The 27,264-nt window shown below is 36.6% G+C and overlaps 1 protein-coding gene across 1 annotated transcript in view; it reads left to right on the top strand.

Annotated features, from left to right (window-relative positions):
- The window catches only part of LOC114652229 (fibroblast growth factor 10-like), a 69,211-nt gene that overhangs the window by 32,633 nt on the left and 9,314 nt on the right, over window positions 1–27,264 (top strand). The window lies entirely within an intron of this gene.

The following is a 27,264-nucleotide window of genomic DNA, read 5'->3' as shown; positions in this document are numbered from 1 at the left end:
TCATTTTGCATTCTCTCCTATTTAGATGTCTTCTGCCTATTTCCTAAAGATTACTTTATTTGTTGATGTAAACAAGGAACAGCAAATGTCTTAACAGAGATCCTTGAAAGATTTTACTAATAACATCAACCCAGGTTAAGCATTCTCTCCTTATCTACATTCTCTGTTCTTCTCTTATCTGTACTCTGTTTCCTGCCTAATAACCAGCTTAAAATCACAGTCTTGTATTTCACTGCAGATATTTATGGTTCCTAGCAGCAATATTACTTTTTTGTCATAATTCTTGACTGTGAAATGCATTATTTGTTAAAGACAGACATTTTGATCGTGATGAACGATTTTAACTCTGTTTGAAAGTACATGTTAAACTGACACTGTAATGCTGTGGCTAGAACTGGTGGCTTATAGCATTTGGACCCCAGATTGATTGCCATTTGGTGTGCCCTCTGTGTGGAGTTTGGATATTCAGCCCCTGCATTTCCCCAGTTTCTTGCTTTTGACTCAAAACTGTATTTTTAAATGCATTACCATTTAATAATTTGGAGGGACTATGTCTGTCCAGTGATGGACAAGTATCCTGTTCACTTTTCTGCTCAGAAAAACATGGTCTCCAGTACCAGATGATGCAAATTCAAAGAGTTGTTGAACAGAGATTTAATTAAAATTTTCTTATTGCTTTGGTGTATTCATTTATACTGTTGTGACTTCTTTTAAAGTATTACAAGTATAAATATCTATCTCTGAAATTATTTCCAGTATACTATTTGAATGTATCTTCAGCATTGCATTACTCTCATATTTGCATGTGTTATTGCAATGTGAACATTTTTGCACAAAGAGCAGGCCTTTTAAGTTGAAAAAGAGTAACAGTTTTTGGGTGTTCTCAAGTTTTGAAACTACACATGGAAACTATACTGCACGTTTCCAAATAATTACCTTGAGTATTGTAATTTTTTGCTCTTATACAATTGAACAGAAACAATAATTTGGCTGTTGTAGTAAGCATATTACATGCAGTATTGTTGTTCATTTATTAGGTGACATACGGAAGAGAGAATATTAACTGAACTTCCATTGTAATGCACTTAGGCGTGTTGCATGTTTTGGTCAGGTGCAGGACAATCTGGATATTTTATAAGTTGAAATATCTCTATATATGAATTAATATTATATTTTAATTGATTTTGAATGAATACATGTGTCATTATTTACTTAAAAAGATCAATTAAAAGTAAAAAGGATTTTCTAAGCACACTCATGCATTTTCTCTACAACTTTGCACAGTTTTAGGACACTTTCTCAACAAGCATGATTTCTGTGTGTTATGTTTCATCTTAAAATATGTACAGACATTACATTTTTAGGGCACAAAAGCTAAGTTGAAGTCCAAACCAGCCGTCTCTCAGGCCTACAGTATCATTCCTTCCTTTTTTAACTTGTGCAGAAGACCTTCAGATATAAACTACTCATCAAGCAGTAGCATTATGAAAGAAAGCAAAAAAAAAAAAGTATTTGATTACACAAATAATGAGTGAGTTGTACCTGACTGGAGAAAGTGAAAAATGTAGAGTTTAACTCTTTTTTTCTCTTTGGCAAATGTATAGTGACAAGGTTGGAATGGAAATCTGGAGATAAAACAGCTATCTTAACTACACTCTTCGGACTGCCATTCCATTATTGCCATTTATTACAGAAAGAGGTTTTAAGGCAGGGGTTCCCAAACTTTTTTGCCCCATTTACCCCGTGACAACTTTTCATAAGTAAACTTACCCAGAATCTTTTTCATTCAGTAATTTTAGTTTTTAAGATGATGTTTTAACATTATCATTTTAAATTCAAACAATAACAATAGCACATAATAATGCTATTTCACTTTTTTAAAAACAAGTAATGATGTATACCAGAACAGACCATCAATCAGTGAGATGCTTGTTCTTGCTTTCCACCTGTGATTTTGGATATTCTTGGCACAGTTGTTGAAAGAGCAAGTCTCAAGTCGTCTTTGGGAAATAATTGAGATCTTCAAAACTTTGGCTTTTTTAAGCATTTTTTCCCCTTAGTTGGCTAAATTTACCCCCTGCCTGTAAATGTTCCTCCGGTTGGGACCCCTGTTTTAAGGATTTCAGCTACTGTATATTGTTAAGTACAGCATTTAAGAAGACAGACAGCCTGTAATGCAGAATGTATATTTTCTCTTTTGGGAACCTAAAATATTAACACATATTACCTAGGATAGTTCAGTTAATCTGTGGTCACAGTAATGAAAGGCTTATGGTAAGCCACACAGTTTATCATTGCTTACCACAAAATATTTGACATTTTAACTCAGACTGCATCAATAAGTACTCATTGTATTATGTTCTTATTTCTGAGTAATTACCTCATAACAACATGTATTAGCACATAAAAGCAAAGAGAAAAAAAATCAGTTAATAAGGCAGATATTATTAAATAAGCTTGCTGTAACGATGTGGGTTTGCTACATGCTCTCATCTGCTGTCCGGGAGCCCTTAACCCGACACCGTCTGTACTGTTACCGATGAGCTAAGCAGTGAGGCAACAACATAGCAAGGGGATCGTGCAAAAGTGTCAAGTGCTTTTATTAAAACAGAACAAAAACAACAAGCAAAAACAAAGTGTTCATGAAGTGCAGTGCCATCCAAAAAGAGTCATTCTTAAATAAATAATCCATAAAACAAAATTAATAAATAGAAAAACAGCCTTTAAAAATGAGGTTAAAACAACGCAGTACTTTAAAACATTTACAGAGCCCGGTGCTTCTTTTACCCTAGCGTCTCTCCTGCTTCTCCCGTTTGGGCCCTGCAGCAGGCAAGTCGCTCTCTCAGCAGCTGACCTTCACTCCACTCGACCGGTCTGGAGGCCTCCTGATCCCTGGCTTCGGTCACACACTCATCCCAGACCAAGACTTGGTTTCCTTGATGACCAGGATGCTCACATCAAGGACTTCACTCACCAAGCCTCCTGACTCCCGCTGCCTTCCCGGCCTTATGCGGCCAATCTTCCTTCTGCTGGTCACTCCTGTTCTTTCCTACAATGCTCAGCGGGAGCGACCGCTTCCTTCTGCCCCCACCGAGTGTTGGCCAAACACCCTTCTTGGGGCTCACCTTCCAGCTGCCTGTCTGTGAGCCTGTACCCGCTCACTCGTTTTCTCTCTCGCTCTCTCTCTCACACCAGCTTTCTCCTCACTTCCTTCCAGCAACCTCTGTCTTATCCTTTCTTTTCTTTCTCTCCTTTCTTTCTCTAGCCGGCTCGCACTTCTATATATGAAGGGGAACATGATAGTCGAGGCAATCAGCAGCTCATGGGAACAATTACGGATGTGGACCGTTTCTCACCTGCGCACTCAGGTGAGAAATGCCCACACCATGAACTCCTCAGGAACCGCGTTGGCCACACACCACCACGCCCCCTCGCTAAGCCGCGAGCGCAGTGATTATTTATTAAAACTGGCCTTTAATGGGAGCTGGGGACCCGCTATACCACACTTGCATGTTTGTTTTATTTCCTGTAAAGTTTTGTAATGAGGAGAACTTCACATACTGTACATGCAACACATTTTCTTGTGCATTATGGAGTGAAAATTAAACAGCTTGAGAAAACATTTCTTTTATTATTATTAGAAATATTATATTCACTCTACAAAGATAATGAGAACATGTATTATTTTTCAAGTAAATCATTTTATTTACTTCAAGATTTCATTACAGTCTATACAATATAGATAAATGATACCTACAGTTAGTGAGGGAAGAAACTATTTTTGGGAAATTGAATTTGCGGTGAAACTTAGTATTTTGCTTCACAAAAAAAATTAATGATACAAATGGAATTTCAATTTCAGTGAAATTTATGCCACTGCCAACAATGTAATTACTTTCAGAGTTTTCATGCATTCATTCTACATGCATCTCCCAGTCATTTAATATGTAAATAAAGATCTAGTGAAGAATTACCTGCATTGTGCTGCTGCGTAACAAGGTGTAATATGAGCGCTATATAGCGCCCGACCCGGCACAGACTCAGGCAGAGGCACGTACTTAATAAACAGTCTTTTATTTCTTCTTCAGCCATGGGGCACGCCTTCCCCGTGTCCCACAGGCCCAACACAGTCCCAAAAGCACTTAAATACAGAACACTCACAAACCACACTTCTTCTCTCCACCTCAGCACCACCACTCCTCCTCAGGCTTAGTAGTCGTCGTTGTTGTCGTCGTCGTCGTCGTCGTCGTCGTCGTCGTCGTCGTCGTCGTCGTCGTCGTCGTCGTCGTCGTCCTCCTCCTCCTCCTCCTGACTCTCGCTCTCTCGAGTGGTGGTGGCTGGTCTTTTTTATACCCCATCCGGAAGCGTTCCAGGTGCTTGATTACCTGGTCCTAATTGAACTTCCGGGTGGGGCTGACGAGTCGACCAGCTGGGCTGCAGACATCATGCAGCTCCCCCTAGCGGCCATCCGAGCCCCCAACCAGGCTGTGGAGGACTCCATCTCCCATGGAGCCCTGCGCCAGGTTGGGGAATCATCGTCCACCAGGGAGGCTGCCACCAAGCGTCCCGGGGGAGGTATTGAGCTGCCCATGGTGGCTCCCTCGGAACAGATGCAGCAGGGGCGTCCCTGCCGGGCATGGGACCCGGCTGTCCTTCACAAAGGCTATAGGGTGCAATATCCCTTATTTCTCCAACCCAAAAAAGAATTAAAGCACCCCATAAAGCTCTTTTTACTGAGTTTCGCATTGCACAATTGTAAAATCGAATATGAAAGAGATTTAAGTGTAAGTTTTGCAAAACTGTACCCATTTGTCTCATCACCACCTGCAGTACCTACATCTTAATCAAATCAATAACCTCTCCCCTACCCATCAAGAAAACAAAGAAAGGGAATGTTTTAATGTAAGTAATCAGTAGGAGATGCAGAAAAAATCCAAAAGCCTGGGAATGGTGCAGTATGTTCAAGCTAATTGAGGACAACACTGATAAATGTCTTCCATATTCCTCATTAACTTAAATTATATTTTTTCGATGTTGCAATAAAGTAAGACATGGTTTCCCTATTGTGGTCTGCAGGATGGGTTGGGAATCTTTCTGGTGAGCAAATTAAGATAGCGTGTTAGCAGTGTAGCGTATATTATCACAATAGATCGTTCATTAAGCATTAATGCCAAATCAGGTATTATCACAGAGCTATCAGAGGATTATGGATGAATTATTCTGATGCGCGCATTTACATGTCCTAAATGATGTCCTTTTGGCATTGGACTCAGGACTCTACGTGATTATGGTTCTTCTCGATTTATCTGCTGCCTTCGACACAATCGACCACGACATCATGATCTCCCGACTCGAATCCTGGGCTGGTGTATCTGGCTTAGCCCTCGACTGGTTCAGGTCATATTTCTGCAACAGGACTCTTAGAGTCATGCTAGACGATTTTTCATCTGAATCAGTCCCACTCCCATGTGGTGTCCCCCAGGGTTCCATTTTGGGGCCACTACTTTTTTCAATTTACATCCTGCCTTTAGGTGCAATTTTTAGAAAACATGCAATCTCGTATCACCTATATGCTGATGACTGCCAAATTTATTTCTCCCTCAAGTCAACTGACTCCACTAAACCTCTTCTCGACTGCTTATCTGACATTAAGGACTGGCTGGCTGTAAACTTCCTTCACCTGAACGATTCAAAAACCGAGGTCATTGTTTTTAGTCCTGACCGCAAACAGACCCTACCCCTTGGCCTCGACTTTCTTCCCATTCCAGTAACTTTGTCTGCTTCCAATCTTGGAATCAAAATGGATATGGTCCTGAAAATGGATGCTCAAGTCAACAGCACAGTAAAATCCTGCTTTTTCCATCTCAGGCGAATTACCAAACTCAAACCAATTCTGCCTTACCACCTCCTGGAATCAGTAATCCATGCATTCATTACGTCCCAGCTCGACTATTCTAATTCCTGCCTATATGGTATTAGTAAAGCCACTCTTTCTAGACTCCAATTGGTTCAAAATGCGGCTGCAAGGCTTTTAACTGGAAGCAGCAGAAGCCAACACATTACACCGATTTTAAAAACCCTACACTGGCTGCCGGTTAGCTTCAGAATTGATTTTAAGATACTCCTCTTAACCTATAAGGCACTAAATGGTCTAGCCCCTGCCTACTTGAGTGTCTTGCTCCATCGTCACAATCCCCCTCGTGTTCTTAGATCCGCAGATCAGCTGCTCCTAACCGTTCCCAAGGCACGTTTTAAAGTTCGTGGTGAAAGGGCTTTTTCCGTCTGTGCACCCAAGCTCTGGAACTCCTTACCTTTAGTGGTTAGGCAAGCCGCTTCAGTTGCCACATTCAAATCACACCTAAAAACGCACTTCTTCACATTGGCTTTTAATTCTTAACCTGTCTTATTTCCACTTGCTTTTTGCTATTTCTCTGTTTTATTGGGTCCCCTGACCTGTTTTTAGTGTCTGTTTTAATTCTCTCTTAATGTTTGTTTTTAATATTTTGCTTTTAGTCTTGCTTGTTTTAACTGTACAGCGCTTCGGTCAGTTGTAATGCTGTGTCTTTAAGCGCTTAACAAATAAAAATGGTATGGTATGGTATGGGTCTGAGAAGTAAAAATAAAGTCTAAGCAGGAGACTGTTGGGATTGCCTGCAAGCTAAATTTATTTCAATTCATTCTGCATAATTTTTCCAAATTTTGTAATTCTTTTTTTGAGAATGCCATTTTGTGCTTAATGTAGAATTTGGTACTTAAAGACATTTTCCTATGGACATGTCTTAATTGATTACATATTAGACACTACTTTATTTAAGACCAAAGGATGGCAGGAAATACTATTTATACTTAAAAAAAACAAAAACAAAGAAAAGACTGTGAACAAAAAAACCAAATCACAAATTACATTTTATTAAGAATTTCAGGTTACTTTCTGAATTGTAACAAACAAGTAAGCTGATCAATCATGAGGCCTATTGAAACGGGACAAAACAAAAATTCAAGCTTAATTCGAGAATTTTTTTTTTTTTTACAGAAGTGAGTCTTACAAAACAGCCTTTGTAATAACTTACCTTTAAATATCTTGGGGTCCATTAAGAACATCATTAGCACAGGTGCTTACCACAGGGAGCACACTACAAGAAAGTATCCAGAGTGACCAATGCAGCACAACATGTGGTGACCAAAAGTGCATGAAAAAATAAATAGTGAAAATAAAAACATATAAATAAGTAGCTACTCAGAAAACACTCCAAAATGGTCTTAAACAGCAGCTGGTTATGATGTTAAGCGCTCCTGAGTACCATTTCTTTTTCCCCCTTAACAAAACATTGGCTGATCCATCACCCTCACCTTGTCACAGAGGTTATTGGATTATTGCTTCCGTTTAGATTGTTTTAGTCTTTGCCACCCCAGAAAAAGAAAAATATTAGCAGGAACTCTTTATGTAATGGAAGAATGATGTTGCTGTCCACAGAGACATTGAAGAAATGTGTGACCCAAGGAAACAGGTGCTTGAAGGGCTCTCTCAAAAAGAGCTTCTTGACCTGTACCTTATTATAGCATGATGTGAGATAAAGGTGGGCCATGTACAATGAAACACATTTATCTAGGGCTGACATTTGAAAACACTGGCAAAGTTTGGAAATAATACCACATCTTTTAAAGGCTGTCGAGTCAAGTCTTGGGAGATCCCCATGGCTTCAGATTTTTATTGCAAATGCATCTACAATTAGAGACTGAGAAATCTCTGTATTATTTACTTTTGCTTTACTTGCTTACATTTCTCTGTCCATTTTGTTTTCAAGTTTCCCTTTTCTGTACAGTTTGCTCCCCATATTGTATCCAAATGTTAATGATTAACAATGAGCAGTGCCGACAATGGTCCAAACAACAGTGAATGCTAAAGGGGAGTAATTACCATTTTGATTTTCTTATAAATGAGGAGACAAATGAATATGGCACTCAGGTAACTTCTCCCCTTTAGCATTCAATTTTGTCAACATTTGGACACAATTAAGGGAGAAAATAATATAGAAATGGGGTAATTAAAAATGACAAAGGAAACTTAAGGATTTAAAGATTACATCTTGCCTGAAGAAGGGGCCTGAGTTGCCTTGAAAGCTTGCATATTGTAATATTTTTAGTTAGCCAATAAAAGGTGTCATTTTGCTTGGATTTTCTCAAAGTTTTGGCAAAAAATAGTAAAAAAATATTTTAGAATTTCTTAGAATAAGGGAATAAAATACCTCATTAAACACTGGGATCAATTAAAAGTAATAATGATACACTGATTATGACAGCTACAGCCACATGGGTGCCCCAAGACTGAACTTGGGAAGCACTGTGTACTACAAGTAAAAAATATAATCTCTACAGTAGATAATAACGAAAGGGTTAAGAAGGTTCTCAGACTTGCATGTAGCTGTTTCAATAAAATATTGTCTTTTAAGCACAATTATTCAAGAATGCAAATATTAGAGTTGTACCAAAATTAAGCCACATTACACCTATACATTTAGCAATACAATACAATTTATTTTTGTATAGCCCAAAATCACACAAGAAGTGCTGCAATGGGCTTTAACAGGCCCTGCCTCTTGACAGCCCCCCAGCCTTGGCTCTCTAAGAAGACAAGGAAAAACTCCCCAAAAAAAAAACCCTAGTAGGGAAAAAATGGAAGAGACCTTGGGAAAGGCAGTTCAAGGAGAGACCCCTTTCCAGGCAGGTTGGGCGTGCAGTGTGTGTCAAAAAGAAGGGGATCAATACAATACAATACACAGAACAAAACACAAGTAATCCTCAATACAGTATAATAGTAAAATAAAAATATTACAAGTACGGAGCATAATTTAACTGTAGATGATATCACATAATAGGATTTGAATTTGTTCAGAGACCTCAGCCATCAAGCTGCCTCCCACTATTGGCCATTCCACAGCTGAGACAGCACTTGGCCAGCCAATTTGAATAGAAGAATGATAATTGTTTGAGAGGAAGTACCATCTCTTGTCACACCCTCCAGTTACTAATGACATCACTACCTTAAATCACATGACCACTCAGACGTTAGACAAAATGGCTGACAAGTATGACTGAATTTCTTGTTAAAAAGGAAATTGCCATGGCTGACATTCACCATAAACTTCAGTGGTATATAAAGCTGTATGCATGGCTGCCGGTACTGAGAGCATTTTAAAGATGATTACACTGTCATCCAAGGGCTGCTTCACAGCAGTCACCATCTAGCAGCCTCTACAGAACACAAAAAGGAAAGGGTTAACTCTCTCATTAGTGTCCAGATCTGGCACCCTCCGATTACCATCTTTTTGGGACTGTAAAGGTGCAGATGGAAAGCCGACACTACAAGAGCACAGAAGCAATCCCACAAATTGTACATCAGTTTCTTCTATAAGAATATCTTCAAACTACCAGAACGATTGGAGAAATGTGTCCAAAGAAATGGGAATTTTGTAGAAAAATATATCAAGACTAGTCATTTAGCCCGTTACAATAACGGGCGCTAGAACAGTAGTGCATAAACATTAGTAGGAACAGTCTATATTAAATGGCAAGGGACTTTGACCTCATTCTTTTTGTTGGTCGCATTTTTCTTTCTTTCAGCCTTTCTTTTGTTGATGTTTACTTGCTGAGCTGACCGTTCTTCGTGGGCTGCCGCCGTGTATTGTGTGTCTTTAATTTTCTGTGACAGTAATACTGTCTTGTACGGCTCTATTCAATAAGAGCGCATAGATAATTTAGTTCAAATGGCTCTGGAATATGTGAAGAGCAACAGGTGCAGATCTTTATTTACGCGCGCCTTTATTCACTGCGCCCAATTGAGGTCGTCCTTTTGAGGCTCGCCTTTTTGTGCGCGCCCTTATTGAAGGATACCGTCTTGTACGTCCGCTGGCTTGTACGTCCGTAATATACGTCCGTACGTCCGTAATATACATTTAATTTTCTCTGGCGGTAATACAGGCGTGCGCGTCGGTAATATGCCTTTAATCTCCTCTGACAATAATACTGGCTTGTATGTGGCTGTAATATGCGTCACTGTATTATGTACCTTTAATTTCCTCTCGCAGTAATACTGGTTTGTATTTCCGTAAAACGCCTCTAACTTTCTCTGACAGTAATATCGCGCATAGCACCGTGCCCCGCGCATGCGCACTTCACCAGAAGACAACCACACACGGACACCTGGACGCACATAGGGATTTTATATATACAGATGTGTACATTAACATGTCAGACTTGTTTTTACAAGCATCACAGCTCCCAATTTAAGAAAAGAATTGCTCATTCATTTTTGTACGACTCTCTGTACATTCTAATAATTCATATTTGTAAAGTTCTCAGTACAATGTATGGTATATGTTTCAAATTTTACATATTAGTTATATTAAGGATAAAATATATGATTTTCTTGTAATCATGAAATTCACATTAACATATCAGTCTGTTAATACCTTTTGCACTAGTAACATATTCCTAGTAAGTGCTTTACAAGCAGAATTCTATTTTGTTGTAACTACTGATAAATGATGCACATAGAACACATATAATGTGGATTTAGTGTAGACACTCATCAGGATAACCAAGCAAATAGAAGTTCATTTCTGTCTTTTTCATTCCATAATCATGTAGTGTATATATTCACCAAAAAGTACTGAAAATAAAAGTTAGGGAATTCCGTGTCTCCCTCTGCTTTTTTGTTCATCTGTGTTTTCTTTGTATTTGAAGTAAATGAGGTTATAATGTGTCAGTTATTGCATTTATTGTATTGTGCCAGCCAAAACAAATTTACCTTCAGCAGTTTAGGATATCAGATTCCATTATAAGTATATTTAAGCTTTTGTTCTTTCTTTCTGTTAATACTTGTAATTTTCAGGCTATAAATCTCATACAGCATACAAGAAGCACAGACCCTGATGCGTCTCCCCTCTTTGGTGTATCTTGTGAAAAGCAATCGGGTTATCCCGATTTCTATGTCACTTTTTTATACTTAATCACATAGTCAATAAAAAACATTGTAAAGTTGGTAAATATTCTAAATAAGGCTTGAGTATGTCAGTTTGAATATACAGTATGCCTGAGTGTGCCCTGCAATGAACTTGTGTTTGCCCGGAGTTGACTGTTGTCATCTATCCACTGATTGTCACTATCTGAAAACCTGCTCTGGAAAAAAAGGAATGCATTTAATTTACACTTTTTTTAAATGGTATAAAGTATATCAAAAAATCAAGCAGTGCAAGTGTGAAAAAGATAACTATGCATAAATACATTTTATATGCATATACAAAAACTAATTTCATACATTTCTCTTATTAATCTTCTTTTCTTAGTGAGGTGTTGCAACAGAAAGGTGGTATTCAAAACCTGTATGTATGTATGTATGTATGTATGTATGTATGTATGTATGTATGTATGTATGTATGTATATAAAACATTCCATGATCAATATGTTGCAGATAATGAGTCCATCAATGCAGAGGAGTCAGCACATTTCACCACTTCTCCCAATATCTCAGTCTTTTGGTTGCTATCCAAAGTTTCTTAATATAGTTATGGATGAACAGAAAACTAGACTTGTGTTAGATCATCCATTACCATATCTTTGCAAAAATACAAGAGATTATATTGTAAAAAAATAATTGTGAAAAGTTCTGATCAGGCACCAGAACAGAAAAATAAAATGAGTTTAAAAATTCCTTAATTCTGTGCTTGGGTAATTGCATATACCTCCTTTGGGAATGAAGCTGCTTCAATGAACCATAAAGGAAAAAGATAAAAAAAAAAAAAAAATGAACTTAACAACAAGGCATGTTTGGCTGGCTTGCAAACAGATTGCATCCCTCCCTCAGTGAAAAAAGTACATAATTTATAGAGGCAGACCACATGAAACATGTCCAGGAGCATTCAAAAGCTCACTTGCCCACTTCAGTGCTGTTAAGTCTAATGAGCAGGAATGGTGACTGGCATTACAATGTTTTGTGAATCATCAAAGGTAATAGAAACAAGATTAGACTGAAAACAGCATCTGGGAGCAAAGTTTTAAGGATCAGACAGGAATGTGTACTAATTGTTGCATTGTTAATGCATTACACGTGTCTGAATGAAAGGATGGTGTTAGTTAGGGCAGGTGGCGCTGAACAACTAGTCCTGGCTTTTATCCTTCACAGATTCTATATTAAACCCCCAACTGCTTAATGTCTGTCTGTTATTTTGAAAGATGTCTACTTAGCATTTACTTTGCTGTTTTCATTAATCATAAATAATCAGGTCAGTGTAATTATTTATGCATTAAAACTCTACTGCACCTTATCCATTAAACTTTATACAAGTAATGCCATACAATATAGAGTCTGTATGTATGTATTTATATATATATATATATATATATATAAATGATAACAACAAGAAATTATTTTAAAAAAAAGCTATGCATTTATGACTTGCATGCTTTACACCTGAAGGGGTGAACGACAAAGAAGAAGGGTTATGTAGAGAACGATTTGTGCTGTTTTTCAATTTTGAATTTAGACATAATGTATTCTACAGGTTTTGCTGCTTGTCACTTCCTATTACATCTAACCTTACTAACCTTACAGGCGGAGTGGTGGCTCTGAGGCTAGGGATCTGCACTAGCAATCGGAAGGTTGCCGGTTCGAATCCCGTAAATGCCAATAGGGATTCTGCTCTGTTGGGCCCTTCAGCAAGGTCCTTAACCTGCAATTGCTGAGCGCTTTGAGTAGTGAGAAAAGCGCTATATAAATGCAAAGAATTATTACTATAGATTAGAATTCAAGGTAGTCCTTAGGCAAACACTTAAACTTAAACTTTTACAGAATAGGGTAGCCAAGCTGATGTTTCCAACACACTTCAAATATGATTCCTTGTTCGGTTTGCATTAAAAGTGCAAAGTAAAAATTGAGTTTAGTTCTTTAATTGTAGATAATTATTGAGCACTACACCATAATAGTTAGCACTGCTGACTCTGGCACAGTCACTCTTTGTGACTGCCAATTGCCCCCTTTGGCCCCTGTTTTTCCCAGGGACTCTGGTCACCCCATAATGTGGATGTTCAGTTGGTTGTTGATATTTAGGAGGAGCAATTCTTCTTCTTTCCTACTTCTATGTGACTGATCAACCTTCTCCAAAGAGCTCAGTCCTGTACCTCCTCCCCTGTCAGACCCCTTTCTTTCAAAACTTTTACTTTATCCAACCGTCTCCATTTTGGCCTTCCTCTCTTTCTCTTCTCCTGTACTTTCATTCCCATCACTCTTTTGCCCACATATTCACTGTCTCTCCTCATCACTTGTCCATACCCCTTCAGTCTACTTTCCTGCACTTTCTTAGATATCTCTGTCACTTTTGTTGTACCTCTGATCCTCAGTTGGTTTTTATATATGTGTGACATCTTTAGTGGACTGGTGTCCTGTCCATGTTTAATTTCTATCTGGCAGCTAGTAAAGGTTCTAGATTCCGAGTTTTAATTAAATTGATAGATGGATTGATGGGCTGGGCAGAAAGGTAATACTGAAAAAACAAAGAAAAAATATTTTAGAAAATTCACTTTTAGAGGTACAGTGAACATGAAACAAGAGGCCAAAAGCATATTTGAAAGTTTAGAATACAAATTGAAAAAAAATGCTTCTGAGATCAAAACAAACAAAAAAGTTTTCAAATACTACTCCAAATAAAAGTAAAATAAAAGTGATTTTAAAAAACTGATACCCAAGGAGAAATCATTAAAAAATTAAAAGGAAACAGTGAATACATTAAATAAATATTTTACACATTTTTTTGTAAAAGAAGTAATAAACTGAATGTGTCAGACAGAATTAAATAAGCACTAAGTTTACAGATTTTAAACTAGAACAGTTAGATGTGCTTTAGGCCCTTGACACAGTGAAGACTAATAGAAACCCTGGGCCTGATAGGATTTCACCCATTACACTGATAGAAATGAAAGATTTTATTTATAAACTTTGGTAAGCACGTGTCAAATTACTATACAGAAGAATAAACTTTGCTTTGGTACCATGCAATATTATGGAAACTAATACAAAATCAATTAGAAAATTATGTGTATGGCTGGGTTTATGAGAGGAAATGTCACCAAACCAGTCTCTTAGACTAGAGTAGTAGACAAAAGGAAAAGCATATAAAATAATTTATTTAGACTTTCACAAATTCTTTGATACAGTTTCACATCCAAGATTAATTCTGTGTAGGAACCATTAGCATCAGAGATGACTTAAAAAAACTGGATTTCAGGCTGGTTAATTGGCTGGAAAGAAAGTTTACTAACAAGAGGAGAGTGCTGCACAAGATGAGGTCAACAGTGTAGTCTTGCAGTGCTCTGTGCCTGAATCATTACTGCTTCTAATGTATATTAGTGACATTGATTCTGGTAATGTTACTAAACTTGTAAAATTTGCAGATTAGCACTAAAATCAGGCAGATAACAAATACTAAGGTGGTAGCAAAAACAATTTAGAAACATCTGGACGATATTCAAAAGACAGCAAACACTTGGACAATTTATATTGATATAAAAAAGTACAAAGTACTACATGTAAGCAAAAGAACATTAATTATAAATACAAGGATGGAAGCACTGAGTTACAGTACCCAGCTAAGACTTATGTTGCCAAAATCTTCTTTTTGTCTAGAGCCAACTAAAAAAGCAAATAAAATGTTTGATTATATTGCAAAAACTGTCATGGGACATTATGCCCGAATCATATAATGCACTTATGAAACTACATCTGAAGAACTGTGGGATCTCAAAGCAGAACTAGAAACTTTGTAGAGGAGAGCAACCAGGTTTGTTCCAGGACTAAAGAGTATGTCTTATTCTGATAAACTCAGGAAATTAAACCCTTTTTGTCTCAAGCATAGAAGGTTGTGTTGGGGCCAGATGTACAGTATTTCTTCAAAATTACCAAAGACAGCCATAACATTAATCACACAGAAATAGATAGAAATTAAGTGGAAGTATATTTAATAATGAAGCCAGGAAATACTTCTACAAGCAGAGTTGTGAGACTCTGAAACAAACTGTTAAGTCATATGCTATAGTCATGGCATAAAGCTTAGCAACTTTTAAAATGTATTTGGTTGAGATATTGCGATACCTCAACTATCATCCAATCAAACTAGATCATAGCTCTCTTGTCATATTTTTTCCGTACTTATGTTCCATAGAACTGCCTATAATAAAGGTATTGGCTGCGGAGTTATCAAATCTTTAGAGGGTTGATTTAGGCTTTTGTGTAACTTCTTCCCGCACAGCTCCCGCAACTGGGCATTTTCTATGTGATATTTGCATCTGTATGGGTTTTCCTCCAGTGTATGAAACATTAAGTGTGGAGTTATAAAGAAAAAAATAGATGGTCTGGCAGGACATTCAATACCTTTAGAAGCAATTAAAAGAAGACATTGTCTCCAATGAAATCTCTGTGGAACTTTAACATGAAAAATAAAGCATATTTAAATAAGTATGTAGATCACCATATTAAACAGCTATCAGTTCACTTAATGAAATTGTGGGATCGTTGGGAGACTAACCTGACAGTACTGGGTGCAAGGTAAGAACAAGTCCTCGATGGTGGAAGGGAAAGTCCTTCACAGGGCATTACCACCTATAATGCATTATATAGGGCAATTTAGAACTTCCAGACAGTTTAGTACATCGTTAGCAAGTGTAAAAAGAATCAAGGTACTTGGAGAAAGCCCATGCTACACTGAGAGAATATACAAAGTCCACACCGACAGTGCTCACTCTGGGATTGAATCCCAGTTTACTGAAGTTGGAAGGCTACACTGCCAACCACCTAGCCAATTTACAAAATTGCCTGTACCCCCCACTGTAACAGTAATATCTAAATGGAACTAAAAATGGATGATCTGCACTAACGTGAAATGTTAATGCCTTGAGGTGAGGACTATGAGACTGAATGTGTAGAAAAAGCATATTAATAATAATATTAATAATAATAACTTTTCTAGCTACTCAGAGCACTTTACATAGACAGTGAGGAGCCACTTCATCCATCACCAACGTGGATAAATCAATGGCAGATATTTTTGTGCCAGTAAACTCACCACAAATTAGGTATAAGGTGGTGAAAGGGTAAGAGAGATAATTAGCCAATAAGGGACAGAGGATAGACAAGGCTGATTATAATTGGAAATTATAAGTGTAGAAGTGGAAGAAAATGGAAGATTCTCCTACAACTTGCTTGTGAGTTAGACTATTGATACATTTATTTGCTGTTATAAAGTATGATGATAATATTAATAATATAGGCTAGTGGATGCCTTTTGAAGTCTCGGTGCTTTATTTGTTTTGTTGCTAACAAACAAAGAAACAAAAACAGCTCTCTTTTTGGAGGAGAAGAAGAAACCTTGGGATTCCTCGGTTAGCTGATCCACCTGTTTCCAGGTTGGATAAAAAAACACAATTGAAAGATATAAATATATCTAGTTAGAGCACAAAGAGTATTCTACTGCCATCAGGTGTGAGTTGTCCATACAGTAAATCAGTATACTTGTTTGATGCTGGATGCCCAGGAATGTCATCTACTTTACTACAACATAAGTTTTTCTGGTTGCTTCTGTTTCACTGGTGAGTGTTGTCTTGAGGAAAAAAAAAGAAGTTCATTGTAGTTTGGCACAGAAGTGCATCAAGTGAGCCCATGTTCTGCCATAGTGACAAATAATAAGTTTATTCTTCCACACTCTAATGAAATGTAAACTCAGTATCAATCTCTCAGTATCCCCATTACATGATGGATGTTAAAAATGCATTTAGCTGCCAGTTATGCGAAAACCGTACCTCAACTAAAGCTCTCATTTTTCTTTTTGCTTAGACTGTAACAATAATTTAAACAAGAAGCAAAAGCAAACAATATCACGTAATCCATAGTTACACATGTACTCTGCATACCCTGCATATGGAACAGCAAAAAAAAAAAAATCCTGAAACTCGGTGTTGGCAGACCTTTGATCTGATAACAAAAACTGAGGACATGAATGAATTATGGAAAGTATTTATTAAGCAGTTATGTGTAATCTGCTGAAGTGTAAGAATTGGAGGAGTAGGAAGTATTCAATTAATCATGAGAAATCTCAAGTTCTTTGCAGAATATAAACCTTTAATAAATTAAACAATACAGAAGTATTACTTGTTTATTAATATGTAATTCTGGTCAAACATTTTCCACACTATTTTACATTTGGCGGCACGGTGGTGCAGTGGGTAGCGCTGCTGCCTCGCAGTTGGGAGACCTGGGGACCTGGGTTCGCTTCCTGGGTCCTCCCTGCGTGGAGTTTGCATGTTCTCCCCGTGTCTGCGTGGGTTTCCTCCGGGTGCTCCGGTTTCCTCCGGGTGCTCCGGTTTCCTCCCACAGTCCAAAGACATGCAGGTTAGGTGGATTGGCGATTCTAAATTGGCCCTAGTGTGTGCTGGGTGTGTTTGTGTGTGTCCTGTGGTGGGTTGGCACCCTGCCCAGGACTGGTTCCTGCCTTGTGCCCTGTGTTGGCTGGGATTGGCTCCAGCAGACCCCCATGACCCTGTGTTCGGATTCAGCGGGTTGGCAAATGGATGGATGGATGGATTTTACATTTTTCTGTAATGTTCTTAATTTACTTCAGTTTGTAGTCATGGATGATGCTGTAGTGATGCAGTAGTTAGACTCGGTGCTGCCTTTCAGCTCTAGGTCAATAAGCACGAATCCGGATCAGTCTTCAACCGGGTGGGCGTTATCCCGCTACTGTCCCTGTGTGACCATGAGCAAGTCACTTGACCTGCCTGTGCTCTAATTGGAAAACTAAAAGAAATGTAACCAATTGTATTATAGATGTTGTAAGTCGCCTTAGATAAAGGCATCAGCCTATTAAGTAATTGTAATATAATGTATTCTCACCATGTTTATAATGGTTCTTCTCATCTTATTATGATTTTCCTCAAGATTAATTGGCAAAGTAACTGAGGGTGCGCTGTGATGGAATGTGGTCCCACCTAAGGATGGTTTGTGTCTTCTGTCCAAAACTCCCTGAATAAATCCAGTACCCCCATGACCCTGAAATTGATTGGACAAGCATAAAAAAACAGATGAAATTTATTGCAGACTAACATCTGTTATGCCCCATACTCGCTTCTCTAACTTTAAGCTTTACACGTGGAGTTGGCAGGTTCTAACCATGATAGCTTGGCTTTACTCCAGATGCTGTTCCTTTCTTCTTGTTAGTTGGATTAGATATGGCAGAAATTCATAATAAAGTCATTTTACATACAGGAATCTGATCCAATCTTCTAAGCTTTTTTATGGTGGACACCTCCCCAATGCAATTTCCACTAGCAATATACCATTTTAAAAAACCCTGTCACACAATTTTGGCTAAATTATCTTCCAAGCCATACACCATGTAAAATTATTTTTGCCCAATACCTCAAATTTAAAGTATGCCCCAAACAACAACATTTTTGGAGGACAATATAAAAATGATCATCTATCAGGGCAAATTACAGATTCAAAGGATCATTGAATGACAGGCACTGGCTTTACCTCATCCCCCAGGTAGAACTAACACTGAAACACATCAATCATAAGTGAGAGAAATCTTAACCTTTGACTAGATCTTCAGATTTTAATGGAGAAAATCTGATATCAGTTATATGGCCGGGGTGGAAGATTGCATCAAGTGTTGTCAGTGTACAGACTGCTTGGTGCAAAGATGGAAAATGACGTTCAGTTTTCCACCATAGTCCAAATGAGTCCTGATTGTTGTTTTGTTTAGATGCATATTTTGAATATACTTGGAAGCATCTTAGATGATGGATTCCAGTTTTATGATTGCTGCTGCCAGTAGCTCTTTGTGACCCCTGAGCAGAGTAAGCATAAACATATGGACAGAAGGATGGGTAAATTTTACATTCATAAAATAAAAATCAATATAGAATTAAAGTACATTTCAACTCTAATAGACTGTTGGATATTGTTTTTCGATATGAGCCATGTATTATAGAGTTTTTTTTTAAAATTTGGTCTATAAGACACATTACATTTGTTTGTTTTTGTTTCAATTATTTGCTCAGTGAGATGTAATGAAATAAATTATATATTAGATCAAGAAAAATATTGAAAATGTCAGGCATTACCACACATTGCAACTAAAAGAAGAAATTATACATACAGTGCCTATAAAAAATATTCATTTTATTATTATACTTGGATTCAATATTATTTAACAGTAAAGGGGGTAAAACATTTTATAGGCACTGTAAATTATCATTGGCTTGGTTCTATGCATTTCTCAAATTATTATTTTACATCATACAACTTTGTGTTTAACTTTGTATATTTATTAATACAATGATCTACAGCTCTAAAGGTTTACAAAAAGAAATGCAGGCAGACTATAATTGAATAATAAAAACAGCAAAAATTAAAACTGGGTCAATTTTAAATTCCTTTCTTATAGCAAAGACACATACTTTGTACAAATAGGAACATTTCTTTATAAAAATCTCAATATAATGAGACAATGTAAGCAATTTGGCCATTGCTCCTATATCCCTGATTAAATCAAGAACATCCAAAGCTCAATGAATGTTTGTTTCTTGCATTAAATATTTTAACACGTTGTGCTATTGCTCTTAAGTCATTATTTAATACAGCAATATTCCAAGTCCAATAAACTTTTGTTTCTTATAATAAATATTTCTTAACAGTGGTATTCCTTTCAGCTTGCAGCACAGTTAAGGAAATGAAAAAAGAAAAATGCGGATGGTTTAAATACCACATCAAAGCCCTAAAGAAGAAACACCCTGGACAGGTGCTTTCTGTTACCTGCATTATATCTATCTTTCAAATCTCCAAATGCAGCAACAACATCTTGTCTCAACTATTACTAGAAAATAGCTTCTGTTCTTACATTCTGCAGAAATCAGGTGGTCCCGTCAGCTTTTCATGCACTTCTTTTGTTGCTTGAATCCTGCTATCTTTGATCTGTAAAGGCTCAGTAATCTCCCACCATCTTTCAGTCATCTCATTTCAGCTCTCCTCCTCTTCTCTGCTCTTGTTCTTGAACCTCAGGCTTGGGAGCGGGAGGCTATTGATTTACATCTCCAGTGATACAAGGAACATGATATGCTCGGAAACCTTGGAGTGTCTCATCTCTCAGAAAATGGACTTTAATCCTCCTGCATTGCATTCATAGTATAAACAAACAGGCTGTCAGGGACTTAGTTTACAGCCTCTGTTCCCTGGCTTTAAAATGACAATATAATTAACAAAATATTTAACCTCTGTTTTCAAGTAGGCAGAATCAGGCAGGATACAAAGTGGAAAGAATTACTTAGCTGTCATTGTAACCAAAATTATTATACAACTGTCATGTTTCAGTTTAATGATTTAAAATCATGTAAGTTCAACATTTTTTAAGACACTTTCTTTTGCATTTTATTATGTTATAGTTACATAAGTTGATATTTGCATTTTTAAGTGAAGAAAATCTTCTTAAAACGTTAGATAGATAGATAGATAGATAGATAGATAGATAGATAGATAGATAGATAGATAGATAGATAGATAGATAGATAGATAGATAGATAGATAGATAGATAGATAGATTCTTCTTTTCTATCGCAATTTAGCTCTCAAATTAAATTCACTCATCCATGGCATGGGATTGTCAAGTACATGATCTTACTCTGCATGGTTTCCTCTATTCTGCCAGTTTCTTTATTTACATTTTGACATTTTAAGAAGTAGAATGACATGATTTCTTGCTACAAACAAAGCTGGGCTGGGGCAGCATGGTTCGACTCTCATCATATAAATCGATCATCTTCAATATTTAATAAATGTGGACACCTTGTACATGTTTGTCTCCCACGTTTGCACCAAAAACTAACTGTTGTGATTGGATTGGATTACGTGGGTTCAGTCATGGCTGGATGGATTGATCATATATCTGTATTTTGCTGTAATGTGCAAATTAAAAACACATTTTATCACTATGAAAAAGTAATTGATATCTAGTGTATAATTTGAAACATCACTCATAAACAAGTAGGAGTAGGCAATATATCAGTTGATTTGGTATACCAGATGAAGTTCTCCTTCCAGCATGGTATTCACAAAAAAATGTTTTACCCGTATCCTAAAAATGAATGACCTTGTAAACAAATTTAAGCTCAAAAGGTGCATTCATAATGAAACTGGAAATGGACTTTGTGTTAGCGTGTACTTATCATAAAGGTAATGTCTTTCTGTATAGTTTTTATGTGACCTGTGTCTATTAAATGATTATAATAGCATATCCCAGAGTGCTGTGTGGCACAAGCTAACAGGAGGGTGGCACATGTTATGTTTCTCTGGCAGCAGCGGTGGTGTGAGTGAGCAAACAAGTGACAGAGAGAAAGAAAAAAAACTTATTTAGAGGTGAATACCTGCTGTCGAACCTGAGAAGAATTGTTGTGCCAGTGTGTATAATTTAGTCAGTAGTAAATTTGTTAAAAACCATATTTCAGTGGGGAAAGTACTTTGAATTGCATTATACTATTTGTCAACCAAAACCGTCAGAGTTTTTAACTATGGATTTTTTAAATATGGAATTTTTGGCTGTACCACCCACTCCTATAAACAGGTAGGTAATTAATGTTTTCATCTGATTAAATTTACCTTTTTCTCTTACAAACTGTAATTTATGTAAGATACTTATATACAAAATTAATAAATAAAGTTATTTAGCTATGAACTGAGCCCATTGTTTTTGGAACAGGACCGCCTTTTGAATGAGGTTATAACATCAGAATGATATTCCTGTTAGTAAAATGGGCATAAAGTTTAATGCAGTACTGATGAATACAGCCTTCAGAATCATTGTGGGGTAAAATAGCTAAGTACCACAATAACAACTTCTGAAGGTATTCCATAATGGGACCTAATCATCCATACTGAAATATTAAATGTATTTCAAAGTGGCACATATACAGTACACTACTGACAACCTCACCTTAGGTGAATGAAAGCTGCAGTCAATTGGTGTGCCATCCATGTACTGTATGTTTGGTTCCTGCATTGTACCAAGTACTGCTGGGATAGGCTCTAGGCCTCCAAACTGTGATTTGGAATAGGCATGTTTAAAATAAATTCATTTTTAAAAGTATTCACACAGATGCTTTTCCATAAAATACCTGCATTTTAAAAAGTAAATTACAATGAAATCTGACTATTTACTTGTGCTGTAGCTCTGTCATCTCCTTCTGAATGGCACTGCGGCGTATAGCAGTGGCTCACAAAATCTGAGGACATTAAAATCTCTGTCTTTTGTAAAGTTTGGACCGTAGATGAGCTATTACATCTAGCAGATATACCTATGTGCATTTTTGCTGTGGATCTGGGACAGAGCTTCTCTAATATGTGGATATTTGACATTAAAACAAAAAAAAAATGTTGACAGACAAGGAGAGGTTCCAATTTCAGTCTTGAATAGTTCATGTATTATGAGTAGACTACTTGTTTTAGGATGTGATTCCATCATCATCCATGTGTGAGGTCACGCCAATGAGTAAAAATCAGCCAATTTATCATAAGTTGTGTTGTTGACCGATGTTGGCAGATAACGTGTACTATGACTTTTAAACAAATGATATTCAATGTGATCATTTTTCTTTATAAAAGCTATCGAGAAATACTGTATGTTATTTGAATCACTGATAACTAAAGTACCTGCTAGAAAATGAACTGTATGTGTCTCCCCTTGATTTTCAATATAAATGTTTTGGTGGCAAATTAGACAGTTTAATGAATAAATGTAATATAAAAATATGTAACCCCTGGTACATTAAGATATTCTCAGAAAATGTAGTTTTTGAGCGGAAGTTTTACTTTTCCTATCAAGAAATGATCACATCATTACTAAATTTCAAATGTTGAAGTGTTTCCTTTGTGCATTTGTGAACTGCATGTACAAAACCGATATATATTTATATATCTATCTATATATCTATCTATATATATATATATATATATATATATATATATATATATATATATATATATATATACATACTCCGGGCGCTCCGGTTTCCTCCCACAGTCCAAAGACATGCAGGTTAGGTGGATTGGCGATTCTAAATTGGCCCTAGTGTGTGCTTGGTGTGTGGGTGTGTTTGTGTGTGTCCTGCGGTGGGTTGGCACCCTGCCCAGGATTGGTTCACTGCCTTGTGCCCTGTGTTGGCTGGGATTGGCTCCAGCAGACCCCCGTGACCCTGTGTTCGGATTCAGCGGGTTGGAAAATGGATGGATGGATGGATATATATATATATATATATATATGTATATATACTACTTGCGGCCTGAAAATGAGTAAAATCTGTAAATGTACAAAAGAAAAAAAATATTATTTATTGGAGTCAAAATCATAAAATTCTATAAATACCTGGTATGTAAAAGAAAAATGAATTATTATTTAACAGCATAAAAATCATGAAATGAGAATAAAATATTTACTCTCTTACCGATTGGAGTATTCCCGTTAAACTGAGGTCCTCTATGCTTGAGGAGTATTTATAAGAGACTAAATAAACAATCCATTTGTTTTAACTGAAATTCTTATAAAATGACTCACTTAAATAACGTGAAAACTAAAGTGGTATGCAATGGGTCATCATAACTCGACCTTCAGCTAACTAAATCACCTAAATACAAACATTGGTGTTATGAATAGATAATTTTCTTTTTAATAGTTTGTTCCTGTGAAAAGAAAGCTTATTCGATCAAAAATAAAAACCATGACTTTCTTGATATTTTAGTTTATACTTTAAAAATGGAATAAGAATCTGAAAATCTAACAACATCTCATTAAAGTTTGATAAATTCTGAAAAGAATGATACCACACATATAACCATGTAATTCATCCTAGTTGTAGAACGCTGGTGGTGGGATGGACTTTTTTTACTTAGGTACATGTTAGTTTATTTCTGTATATTTTTTCCTGTATTCTTGTTGACCTGCTTATTTTTTGCTTTCCACATTTTGGAACTGAAATTACATGTTTTCATTTTGCAATAGGAATGTTGTAAGTTTAACTTTAATACTAAAGTTACATTGGTGTAACATTGAGGTTGTGTAGTTGCAAAGTGTTTTGACTGATAACCACACACACATTATCCTCTTCAGAAGAATGATATTTTCAAGATTTTCCTCTAGGACCTGGACTTTCCTCCCACACTCCACAAACATTAGACCAGTTGACGTGTGTGTGTTTATAATTTTCAATGGAGTGCCATCCTATCTAAAGGACACACCTGCTTCATATGTTTGCTACTAGGGAGAGGCAGTGTATCTTTGTGATTCTGACTCACATGAAAGGGTAAGAACATCCTTAGGATTTGGATTAATCAAAGCACACCTGAACTTTCATCAGTTGGCACATGCACTTTAAGTGAGATTGTTTTGCTTTTTTCGCACTTGCCAAAATGTTGCTTAAAACCAATGCATTATAGCATACTTGCCAAAATCAATTAACAGGATAATCAGAAGGTAATGAATTCTAAGAATTGAGACCAGAATTGCCTGACTGAAAGATTATCAATAAAAAGAAAAGAAGTAGAACAGATATGCATTAATATTCTGTAAGTGATAATGGCAAAGTGATTACTTATATATATTTGTATATATATATATATATTTGTCTAATAGGATCATGAGCTAGTAAAGCCCATTAAAACATGCAATATCCTATACATACTGTACAATGGAAATGATCTCCATTTTTTCATTTTTCTACCTTGTTCTACTCAATTTACAAAAAAGATTCACAGGAAATGTTTATTTTTGAGATTCAGTAAAATGAAATGACTTGTTAATTTGCAAGCTCCTTGTTTTACCCAGTTAGATTGAACTGTCAATTCAGTGAGTCCATAAAATTAAGTTAGTACTTTATATTTGCAAAGGTGAAAGGTGTGACAGCTAACACATCCCAATTTCCCATCTGGATTAGTCAATCTGTGGTGTTCGGGAAGCCAGGCTTAATCACAGAATGGGATTCACAGGCCTTGACCTTACCAGAATCCTAAATTGAAGGCCAAAGGCTTATGTTGGGAATAATGGGATGCACATGTTGAAAAAGGAAGTAGCTGCCAGTCCTCTCACTTTACATGGTCTTCTAAAAGACTTCCCATTTACATGGTTCAAGCCATGGTGTAAAGATGCCCTATTAAATTAAATGATGTGGTCTTAAAAGCAGACACTAGAGGTAATTAAACTCTGATCAAAGAAGCATCACAGACCCTTTTCTAAGACATTGTTAAATTGCACCATCCAGGATGTGGCTACTATGCAAAAAGGTGCGAAGAAGAAAGGGTGAAACTTGTCATAGATCCCTTAAATACAGTGCAAACAACAAAGAGCGACTCAATAAAGCCACTGGCTGTCAAGGGCCAGTGCGTAACAAGTAAGGCGATATCTTTAATGAGCTTGAAATAAACAGGCGTAGGAGGTGACCGCAGTTTCTCTGTCTATGTGGGATGTCTGATCATTTAACTCCCGCACATTAACCCCTGATATTAATCAATTATGGGCTTTAAAAAAATAAGACTTGCTATTCAGTCTCATTTAGATCTATAATTTGTTCCAGAGACATATGCCTTAAACAGATTCTAAACAATTAAATATACAGTTATGTACGTAGTACCCTACGTCTGATACTTTTTAGCTGCGCATGTGGCATTTATAAGAGCTGTAAGAGCTTCAAGAATTGATGCTGAGACCCTGTATTTTAACAGATGAGTCTCAAATCAGAATAGCTCTTCCGTGCGTACTACAGATATGCAGCTTGGATTCTACGGGATGTTTCTAATTAAGATTTGTAGGAAACGATTTCTGGCATTGCAAAATATGCAATTACAGTGTATGCGGTCAACAGAGATTAAATGTAATTGTATTTCACAGAGTTGCAGCTGTCAACAAATGCTATCCAATCTAAAGCAAACTAAGAATATGAGGTGCAGATATGCTCTCCAAAATCCCAAAGGTCACAAAACAATTTTTATATGACAAATAAAACATTCTTCACACAAACGTATATGATAATATTTTAGCATATCTGACAAGAAAATTTGAAGCAGCCTTGGGCAGTAAATCTTGCTTTATGACACAAGGGAGAGAAATAATATTGATGTGAAAATTTATTAGAAATGAAGAAAGCGGGCACATTACAAATTCTAGTTCATGCATGCATACTGTTTTAATTTGACCACATTTCCTTTTTCTGTTAATCTGACACTGTTTTGACACTACATTTTAAAACAATTTACTGTATTCTGAAAGTAAGTTAAAAAATGAAGCTAATTGCACTTGCATATTGCACTATAAGTGCAAGATTAGGGCCTCTGTATCATTTACTTTTCAGGTTACAAATTATGCTGAATCTTTTTAGCTTGCTAAATATGTGCAAGATTGTGATTACTGTTTTACCAATAAATTGAATAAGTGGATTCTGTAAATTAATGGATGTGTGGAATAAATGTCCAGGTTTATTATGCCGTTTAGTGATGTGGCTGTTAAAAGTGTCCTAGGATTGATTTTGTACTGAGGGTATTCTTGATTTTTCCTTAGAGATGTGGTTTCTTCCATTGTCTTAAAGACAAGTTATTGGATATGGTGAATTGTGCTGGTATGTAAATGAGTGGGCAGCAGGAGAGTGAGTGGGAAAGACTATCCTTGCACTAGACATGTAAGCATGTCTCCACGTATTAGTAGGGTAGGAAAACCCCTAGTGTCCAGCCCAAGTTCATGCAGAATTTGATAGGACGGGCTCTGACTTTGAGCACCATTGCTCAAGCTGATGTCTAATCTTGTGATTCACTTCAGGCTGTAGGCCTGTCATTAGGCCAATCATTAGATTGTCTTCAATCCCCTATGCAAATATCTTTGAATTTCATCTAAAATACCAATCCTGGGCTTTCCAAATTCCTTATGACAAATGACAACAGGAAATTGCCTTTTTTTGGGAAAATTCAGTACAACTTGTTTTAAATAAAATTGTCAATCTAGCCTTTTATTCACACATCATTAATTATTTCATCATATCCTGCTACTTTATACAAACGTTATCACAAAACTCGGGTTCATCTTCCTGAGAACACCTATAGATTTTGAACAATTCCAAGCATTTTGTATTATGTGCACACCATCTTTTTACATGTATAAAGATTGATCAGAAAAATAAAAATATAAACA

The sequence above is a fragment of the Erpetoichthys calabaricus genome, chromosome 5 (assembly GCF_900747795.2).
Source record: "Erpetoichthys calabaricus chromosome 5, fErpCal1.3, whole genome shotgun sequence".
Lineage (NCBI taxonomy): Eukaryota > Metazoa > Chordata > Cladistia > Polypteriformes > Polypteridae > Erpetoichthys > Erpetoichthys calabaricus.
Note: the sequence above shows the minus strand (reverse complement) of the source record. Positions and strands in the feature narration are given on the sequence as shown.